This window comes from Cornus florida, unplaced genomic scaffold (genome assembly GCF_030987335.1).
Source record: "Cornus florida cultivar Cherokee Brave unplaced genomic scaffold, ASM3098733v1 CherokeeBrave_3.0.0_Hap2_Chr11, whole genome shotgun sequence".
Classification (NCBI taxonomy): domain Eukaryota; kingdom Viridiplantae; phylum Streptophyta; class Magnoliopsida; order Cornales; family Cornaceae; genus Cornus; species Cornus florida.
Window position 1 is genome coordinate 46933548 of NW_026775581.1, and position 10345 is coordinate 46943892.

The window sequence follows — 10345 nt, forward strand, 5'->3', positions numbered from 1 at the left end:
TGAGCTGCCTCAAGAGAAGAATGTAGGCGGCCGTCAGCTGGAGACTGGGGTGGAGTAGGCTCATGTGAGGGCTCTGCTGGCACCTCTATCTGCTGCCGCCTTCTCCTCGGAGTGTCATCGAGACTGGGATCCCGGACATGAGATGGATTGGCCTCGTCGCCTGGTCTGCGTCTATCTCCAGTGAGAAAGTGGCCGCGAGCTACGGTTTTAACTCGAACCCTAGTCTGCAAATTCAAAGGAAGTCAGTGCCAAAATAAAGAATATAAAGCACAGTTAGAATCATGTATGTCAAATAAGATAAACAAAACAGATATAACATGAATCTATGTAAGTGACAGGATATGAAGCATGCTAAACAGTATAAGTATGAAATGCATCCAATATAAAATATCACAGGCATTGGGCATATATAAGATAACATGACAAAAGATGATGAATGAAGTGTATGTGAATATGATTTCTGTGAAGTTCGATCGATCACAAAAATTGTGAGATCGATCTGACAAAAGGAACTTCGATCAATCGAAAATTAGTGAGATTGATCGAACAGAAGAAACTTCGATTGATCTAAGAAAAAGTTCGATTGATCAAACTATGCGATGTAAAAACTGAAAGGTCACAGATCTGTGACTTTGGAAGCATGGGGGCCACACGAGCAAGGTCGTGGGCCCATCAACACAACAAGTCAACAATCCTAATCTACTTGTGAAGCCCATACTCCCATGAATCAAATCAAAACTCAAATATATAACTATATATACATATATATATACCTATATATACAAAAAGCTTCAAGCCGGCAACAATGGAGGTTAACCATCATCAAACATCCTAGATCTAACATTTAGAGCATGCATAAATCAAATCAAAGCTTTAAATCACAAGATGAGGCTCAGATTTTACCTCAAGCCGTGAGAGAAGATGAGATGAGGATGGAGATGCAAAGATGAGGGAGAGTTTCACGAAGAGGTGAAGTTCGCCGGAGATTGGGTTGCCGGAGGTGGAGAAGATGAGTGCAACGGCGATGAAAAAGGGGTAGGGCTTGACAGAGGGTTGGATCGATCTTTGAGGATCGATCTAACCTTAGATCTGTTTTAAAAACTTTTCCCGTCCAGTTCGATCAAACTGAAGTTTCAGATCGATCGAACTTGGATCGATCCATTTTGATTTATATATATATATTTTTTTTTGAAATTTTGATTTTTGATATATTTTATTATTATTATTTTTATATATAATTTTTTTTTGAATAAACAAAGTAAAATTTAATTCTAAAAATTAAAAATTAAAAATATTTTTGGATTTTTTTTTTTAAATATTGAAAATCAAAACAAATTTAAAATAGCAATTTCTAAAAGTGAGATCGATCTAAACAAATGTTCTATCGATCTGACAGAGAGCAAAAATATGCAAGTTTTTTAGTTCAAAATTTTTTCTAAGTGTGGAAACTGAAGATCGATCTAATAATGAAGTTGGATCGATTGAAGACTTTAGATCGATCTTGGAATGTTTTCGATCAATCTGACAGAGAGCAAAAATATGCAGGTTAATGCAGGCTCAAAATTTTTCTAAGTGTTAAAACTCAATATCGATCGAATGTGATGTTTGGATCGATCGAAGGTCTTCTGATCGATCTAACAGAGAACAAAAATATGCAGGTTTTCTTGGATCGATGAGACAGAGAGTGATTTGGATGTAGGTTTACTGCATGAATGAAGTTCAATCGATTGAACCTCATGTTGAGATCGATCAAACTTATGCAAAATACTTAATTATGACATGAAAGTGCATGCAATCCTTATCACAGTTCCTAGCAATGTATATGAACTCAAAGACAATATCTAGACTTTGCAAGAAATGAAATTAAAGATAGAAATGAGGAAGGAACAGGGTTTTGACACCCTACGAAATGCTTTGCTAGTCTTTAACGTCTCTAGCAAGACGTTGGACTCTGTTAGCCTGGATCAAACATCTTATAGTGCATCCCCTTCTTAATGGGGTGATGGATGCCTTGAGCTCCACCCAACAAATGGTTCCCTAGAGAATTTGTTGGATTAGGCTTAAAGGAACTTTTTGGTCCTTGGTCAAAACAATCTTTGGGCTTCCATGCCCTTTCGAAGCAAGATTTTGAAACAACTTTCTTTGGTTTCAAGGTTGAAGATGGACTATTTGAAATGTTGGTCTCATACAAAAACTCAATTCCTTCACATTTAAGGTCATGACATTTTTCTACAACATTAACCTCTTCATGCTTGTCAAATGAATTTGGGGTTGGATTGAAAATATTCAACTTTACCTTCATGTGGCTAAATGAGATCTTCATTATCCTCGTCTTATAATTAATGTTGGCATTCGCGGTTGCCAAGAACGGACAACCAAGGAAAACAGGAATTTGGCTCTTAGGATTCGGGACCGATTTCGTGTCAATAACAACGAAATTAATGGGGAAGAAAAACTTATCAATTTTAATCAAAACATCTTCAATGATACCCCTAGGCTTCTTGATGGATCGGTCGGTAAGTTGCAAAACCACCGACGTCGGTTTCAAGTCTCCTAAGCCTAATTTCACATACACCGAATATGGAAGAAGATTAACACTTGCTTCTAAGTCTAGAAGAGCCCAGTTAATGACATGGTCACCAATGATGCAAGAAGTAGTAGGTGGACCAGGGTCCTTAAACTTTGGAAAAGTGTTATGTTGCAAAATTGAGCTTACTTGCTCGGTTAAGACCACTTTCCTAGGTGCTTGGCTTTTGTTCTTCCTCTTTTGGGTGCATACGTCTTTTAAAAACTTGGCATAAGCCGAAATTTGCTTGATTGCATCCAAAAGTGGAAGATTGACTTTCACTTGCCTAAACACATCCATAATTTCATTGATTTTGGCTTTTTACTTGTCATTTGAAATGGATCCTTTTAAGGCATCCGGAAATGGAGCTTTTGGATCAAAAATCTTTTCACAATTTTTCTTTGAAGTCTCTTCAACACAAGAAGTTTTCAAATCATTTTGCAAATCTTTCTTTCAAAATCACTTTTTAACACATTCTCATTTGAAAAATCATGTATATGCAATGAAGGAGGAATAGGATGTGAAACGGGACAGGTGTCAACTTTGAGTTGCATCGGTTCACTCCCTTCATTGAACATACCCACTTGGTTGTCCACAATTTTCCCACTTCTCAAGGTTGTCACCGCATTGACATGCTCTATTGTGTGACCTTGTGAAGAGGAATGAGTCTCCACAACACATTGTTGCTTTGGTGGGGCATTCAAAGTCATTTTCCCATTCTCTCTAGCATTTAAAGTACTAGCTATTTGCCCTACTTGGGTTTCTAGCTTTGCAATGGATTAAGAGTAAGAATGAAACAATTGAGTGTTAACCTATAAAGTGCCTAGAGCGGTCAAAACTTTCTCCTCAAAGGTGGGACTCCTAGAATTCCCTTGAGAATATGATTGACTTGGAAAATGAGAATTAGAGAATTGGTTTCCTTGTGATTGAAATGGTCTATATCCTTGGGAACTTTGGCTTTGCATTAGAGGTGGAATGTATTTCCCTTGGAAACCGCCTTGGGGATGGTTTGAGCATTCCCCTTGGTTTTTCCAAGAAAAATTCGGATGATTCCTCCAACTTGGATTATAATGATTGCCATAAGGATTGTTTCCTTGATTAACAAATGTTGCATTGACTTGTTCATGATATTCACCTTACATATGTCCATGGGGACAATTGGAAGTGGAGTATAAAACACTTGAACAAGTCATACATGTCTCATTAGATGCATGATGTGAATGGTTAGGAATGGAAGATACTTGATTTGCCGAGTTTTGGTTGATCAAGAATTGATCAAACCTTTGAGATAAAGATTTCATCTCGGCTGCTATTTCATTGGAATAGTCGACTTGGTGCAAGCCAACACTCTTTCTTCCACTGGAATTCCTACCATTCTTAGAAGATAGAGTTCGATGCAAAGAATTTTCACTCATGCTCTCATAAAGACGCCACACATCATCCTCATGCCTATCAATGTAAGAGCTACCCATGGAAGCATCAACCATGCCCTTATGATTGTCCGATAATCTCTCAAAGAAATATTGAACTAATTTTCATTTGGGCATGTCATGATGTGGACACTTCCTAAGCAATTCATTAAAGCGTTCCCATGCCTCATGGAATGTTTCCCCATCCCCGTGTGAAAAATCTCTAATTGAGGTTCGCATGGCATTGGTCTTAGAAACCGGATAGTACTTCTTCAAGAACGCTTGTTGCATTTCTACCTAAGAAGTTATTGAAAAAGGCCTAAGATTGTTAAACCAATATTTTGTCTTGTCTTTTAGGGTGAATGGAAAAAGTTTAAGCCTTAAGACCTCTTCCGACATGTCCGTATATTTTACGGTGGAACATACTTTAAGAAACTCATCTAAATGCTTGTAAGGTTCTTCACTTGGAAGTCCATGGTAATTAGGAAGCATTTAAATGGTTTGTGGCTTAATCTCATAGTGATGTGCTCTAAATGGTGGCAATTGAATGCATGTGGGTGCATTGTATTCATTAGGCACATAGTGATCTCTCAAAGTAAGGGGAGGATTAGCAATTGGAGGTGCAATATGGGCACCTTGATTGCCTTGAATAATGGGTGGTGGTGGAGCATAAATTGGCCTTGGCATTCCCAATGGAACTTAGCCTTGTTGTTGTGGTGGATGAATGAAAGGCCTTGGCATGCCCAATGGTACTTGTATGTCATCATGATGCACATTGGGGTGGAGGATACCTTGTTGGTCTATGTGACCAAGGTCCTCGACATGGTCCTCATTGTGTCCTTTCATTGATGAGATGGATTGACTAGAACTACCTCTTCCCCTAGGGTTTCGAACAATGGATTCAAGATGAAAATTTAAAGGGACAAGAGTGGGTCTCAATGATCTACGACCATGCATGCACAATGCAACACAACAAGCAAGAATGTCAAACACTTCACCTTCACAACAAATCAACAATCAACAAACTTCCTCCACATACATTGTTCCTATACTCCCATGCTTGAATAACATGCAAAGAAAAGTAAAATTGCCTCCACACGTGCTCACAATTTATCTAAGAATAGAAATACAAGCCTCCACGCGGGCCGATGATTTAAATAGAGATTGAGTTAGAAAGATCTCACAAAGGTCCTATAGTACTTCAACTCCAAAAATTTTAGCTTAGCTTAGCAATTTTTTTAGAATTTAGCTTTTTTCCATGCTTTGCTTAGCTTTTTTGCTTAGATGCTCCTTTGCTCACCTTCTTACTTAATACTCCTAGTCAAACAAGAACCAACACAATAAGTAATAAAAATAAAAATAAAGTAAAGACACGATCAAAAGAGTACTAATTCCTTATTGATTCCACAAATACGACGTTGCCAATCAATCAATCCCGGGCAACGGCACCAAAAACTTGGTGTGGTGTCGCCCCCTCGACCAAATTTGTGTGCAAGTGAGTGTAGCCAAGTTTTACATTAATAAATGCCACTACTACCGCTAACTAAAAATATAACAAGGGTGAGTAGGGATCGTCCCAAGGAATTGTGAGGGTCGCAAAAGGTTGTGGAATCAAGATTAAGGTTAGCAGGTCGAGTGATCAAATGATTGGTTAGTGGTTGAATTAAGCTAAGGTGCAACTTAAACTAAAGTAAACAATAATGCAATAGAGGTAAAAATGAGAGAGAGGGAGATCTTAGGGTTTAGAGATCACTATTAAGCACAACTCCTCTACACCTTTAATGAATGATTAATAAGGGGAAAGGCATGTATTGTGACAATGGTGTGTGTGTGGTTGTTTCAACAAGCATGGATGACAAATTAAGTATATATTGTCCAAGCAACATAGTGAATAGCACAACATATCAAATTAAACCATTAATCCTTTCTTTAAGCTCACAACCAAACACAACACAAAATTAGAGAAATATGCCACTTGCATTCATGAGTATGGAATATCAAACAACAAGCATGGATTGTCCTCCCATTTAACATCTAGCTACCACTACACTACAACTAAGCTAAAGACATGAAATTAAGCTAAGGGAGAGGCACAATCCATGGAGAAATAAGCATGAACCATCAAATAAACCACAAGGACATTCCATTAAGCACTATGTTTTGACAATCTCTAGATCTATAGCATTAATACACATAGACATGCATCAACAACACAAGAAATAGAGGCAAACATATGAACATTTATTCTAGCATACATAGACATATAGATAGAATGAAATGATCAATTGGAAGTATTAAACCATACAAATCATTGAATAAACAAGATCTATATATATAAATATGTCAAAACAAGTATCACAATATAAATCCCCTCAAAAATACATAAATCAAGATGGACTTTCTCGGGATTTAGAAAGTTCGATCGATCGAACTTAAGGTTGGATCGATCAAACATGGCTGAGATCTATCGAACTGATGTTGGATCGATCCTGAATGGCGGCGCCTTTCTGAATAAAAACAAATCTGAGATATTTTGAAGATATATTTGGGAAAAGGACAAAAGCGGTTGGTAGAGTGGTACAGCTGGATAAGATCTGGCATTTGGATAAGGGCAAGAAGGTTCGATTGATCAAAGAATGATGTTGGATCAATCGAACTTTTGGGATATCTGAAAATGACATCATGGCTTGGATATATCTTGAAGTGCTGAGATCGATGGAAGTTCGATCGATCGAAGACTGATGTTGGATCGATCGAAGGTGCTGAAATTTCACCTTTGTGCTTCCTTTTGCTCTACTTTTCTCCTTTCTTTGATTCATCCCAGAATTGTTTTTGCTCTTATTTGGATGAGTTAGCTTATTTAGTTGATAAGTATCTGAAAATGGAAATAACACGAAATCAATCTAAGACGGGAAAATAAGATAGATAAAGGTCCTAAAATACCTAAGCTTAAGGGGTTTAAATGCACACTTTTTAGCGCTCATCATAACTGGATATAGGAGATGTGTGTGCCCTAATAGAGGGGGACTCTAGACCACCTTGTGTGCAATTTTTCTTGAGATACCAACTATCATGTTGAGACTGCCCTATAGTCCAGTAAGAGTTTATAGTGTGTATATAAATATTTATCGACTATGTAGATATTGCATGAGTTGGTTTGGGATGTATCGTTTATCGGTTCTCTGATTAGGTCGTTGTAGAAAGAACTTGTTTGTGGATTTTAACCCACCTTTATTATATTTTTCAGGTGCTTATCAGTTCCAGTCTTAGAGGTGGTACGTTCTGACCAATGACCATTCATCTTCACTCTTCCAGAGTCGTTGACGTAGGATATTATCTTCGTTTAGTTGATTTAGTTAGTTTATTTATTATTCAGTAGATATGGACGTTATTTCAATTATGAGTTTTATTAGTAGTCCATGGCATTCGGATTCCCGAGTTGTACTTTGGAGAAAATTGATATTAGAGATTTATTATTTATCATTTAGTTTTTCTTTTTAGCTTTGTTGATGGTGAAATTCATGCGGTCGGATACGACACCGTTTTATTACGAGGAAGAGAGAAGAAGATTAATGAACCTTGACAGCACCGGTGTGGTGCCTACCAAGAGCTCTCCGAAGATCAAGTTAGTCACCGGAGGTTTAAAAAGAAAGTAGAGATTTAATAATAGCTTTTTTGTCGTACCTTCTTCCCGAGTCGTCGTCCTATTTATCGTCTCTTCCCTTATCAAGAATAAGGGAATTTCATCATCCTTATCTCATGAAACTTATCCCACGGAAATCTTATCCTTGATAAGATTTGTCATCATTCTTATCCATATAAATCGTTACCCCTAATAATGAAACATTATCGTTGATGGTCTAACGACTGGTCAAAGTAGGTTAGGTTTATTTTTCCCTATCAGTGGCTTTATTATTTATTTTATTATATTTTTCTTGTATTATGTGTTCGTTTATTATAAATTATTTTTTATATCTCCAAGTTTTCGGGTATAGGCCTGGCCAACCTACACTTGAAAATTCGGAAGTATCATAGTCGCGGATCTATATGAACAGATCTTGTCTGGTCCACTTGTTGGTTGACATCTTCTACTTCCACCCTCTCAACCTCGAGTGGTGGACGAGGGAGTAGTGGCACATCCCTTCGCTCCATCCTTGACCTGAGTTCAGTGTTCTCTCATTGCAGGGTCTCGATGATTTGCATTAGCACGTCATGCCTAGTTCGCTCGTTCTCATTCTATTGATGTGAGCTTCCTTCTTTGATCATGGTTCCCGATCGGAGTTGAGTCATAATTCAGTGCGAAAATTGATAGATCTTTCTCTCGTTTCCCGCAGAGGGCGCCAAATATAGATACAAAAAAATTCTCTTTCTATTGATGGAAAGTTCTTTCTCTTACACCAAATACTCTGCCTTTTTCATTCTCTTCTTTCTTTATTTATAGTACATTATGGGCCCATTTACTAACGCTTTTACTTTTTTACTTTTACTTTCTCTAAAAGTCAAATTATGATTTTGATTTCTTAAACTGAAATAAAAAGTAGAAACGTGTTCAATAACTATTTTTATTTTCAATATTTTGAAAGCAAAAAAATAGAAAGTAAGTTTAGTAATTATAATTTAAATTTTACTTTCGTGGTCATTTTTCTCTCTCTAAAAAACTCCATCTATGGCTTACCTTCCATGGCGTCTTGATAATTTGCCACAAAGAGACATTGGTGAAGTGGTTGAAGGAATTGAAGGTGGGCTTGTGAAAAAAGGTGAGATGGATTTGGGTAGGAAAGAAATCAGACATTTTTTTCAAGTATATGGTGTATGTATATATCTATATCTGGTCCCATTGTTGTTGGTGTTACTACTGGTCAAAGGATTGGTGACCGGCTGCTGCAGAGGCAATGGATGGACGGGACTGAACCAGAATCGAAGAAAGGTTTCAGGGCTTATAAATCAAGCTTTCACAACGAGAACTGGGCTCAGACAAGGGTAGCGGGTTCGAAGCCATGCGACTTAAATCAGAATCTTGATCCATAGCCGACCAATCCCCGATTTCTGCTGTAAATATAGAGCTCTACATCGCGCTGCGCACCACTTCCTTTTGTTTTTTGAGCATGACTGCGCAAGCAAGAATTCGAAGAAGAATCAGAAAGGGTTATTTGGGGCCAACTGTTATAGTAGCAGAGCGGTTAGATTTGGTGCCACGCCCCTACTACTGTCCCCGTTCATTACCAAATGTCGACTAAATAGTGCTACAGTAAGAAAAGTAATTCCCATGCACAGCGGAGAAATCACAGAAAGCATCCTTTTCTTATTTTCTCTTTCATTTGTTAAATCTGAAAGTACTTTCTAAAAGATAAAAAGTAAAATTATATTAGTAATCATAATTTTCACTTTTCCAGCACATTTTTAGGAATTGATAATAAAAAACAGAAAGTAAAAGCGTTAATAACCGGGCCCTATATGTTACCCAAATTCCTTTCTTGATTCGCAAAGTGGGGATTGATTGGCAACTTTTCTTTCTCGGCCTGGCCTGTTTGAGGTCCGTTCTTCTTTCTTTGGGTCTGGTGTTCATCAGGCTCAGTCTTTTCTTTGGGTTGGGCCTGAGGGTCGCGGAATTGTTTTACCGAATAAATGGGTTTGGCTGAATCTGGGCTTCAAGTATTTTTTGTCATTTCACTCGTGTTTTGATATATCTTTCTATTTTTTTTTTTTTTTTTTTTTTTTTTTTTCTGAATTACGCTCTTTGTGTTTCATATTATTTGATTCTCTATTAATTCTCTCAATCAGCTATCTTTTACTTTTTGCTCTATCAAACTCACTAGATATTCAACCATTATTTCTGAATTAATAATGTTGTTATGATGTTGTTTGCATTTTGAACTTTAATTAGGGTTTTCCTTACATCTATTTTATTTGAAACAGCGAGAAGTTAATTAGTAATTACTGGTGTCTTCAATGCCTAGACACCCAAGTCAACTAGGCAATATTTTTAATTAAACTGATGAAATTATAATGCCTCCACCAATCTAGGCATTTTATTTTTGTTTTTATTAATTCTTGTAGAGGTTGATGACACAAAAGGCTTGCATGAAAGGTATTTATTTATAATTATTTTTCTTTTTGTTGCTTCAAATCCTTCACTACTCATCAACTTTGTTTAACCAATTATTATTATTATTATTTTCTTTTTGTTGCTTCTCTTCAGTACTCATCAACTTTGTTTAATCAATTATTACTATTATTATTTATTTAAATTTGTTTCTTTGAGTAGATCACACTCACATCACAATTATCAATTATGGAAAATTAGATATTCAACTTTTCAGTTGAAAAATAGATGGAATACTACTAAAGTTAAATTCTAGATATTTATTAT

General features: G+C 36.8%; 1 pseudogene; it reads left to right on the forward strand.

Moving 5' to 3' along the window:
- The first annotated feature begins 4111 nt into the window (after positions 1–4111).
- LOC132287276 (small nucleolar RNA R71) lies at positions 4112–4210 on the forward strand (annotated as a pseudogene).
- Positions 4211–10345: the final 6135 nt, after the last annotated feature.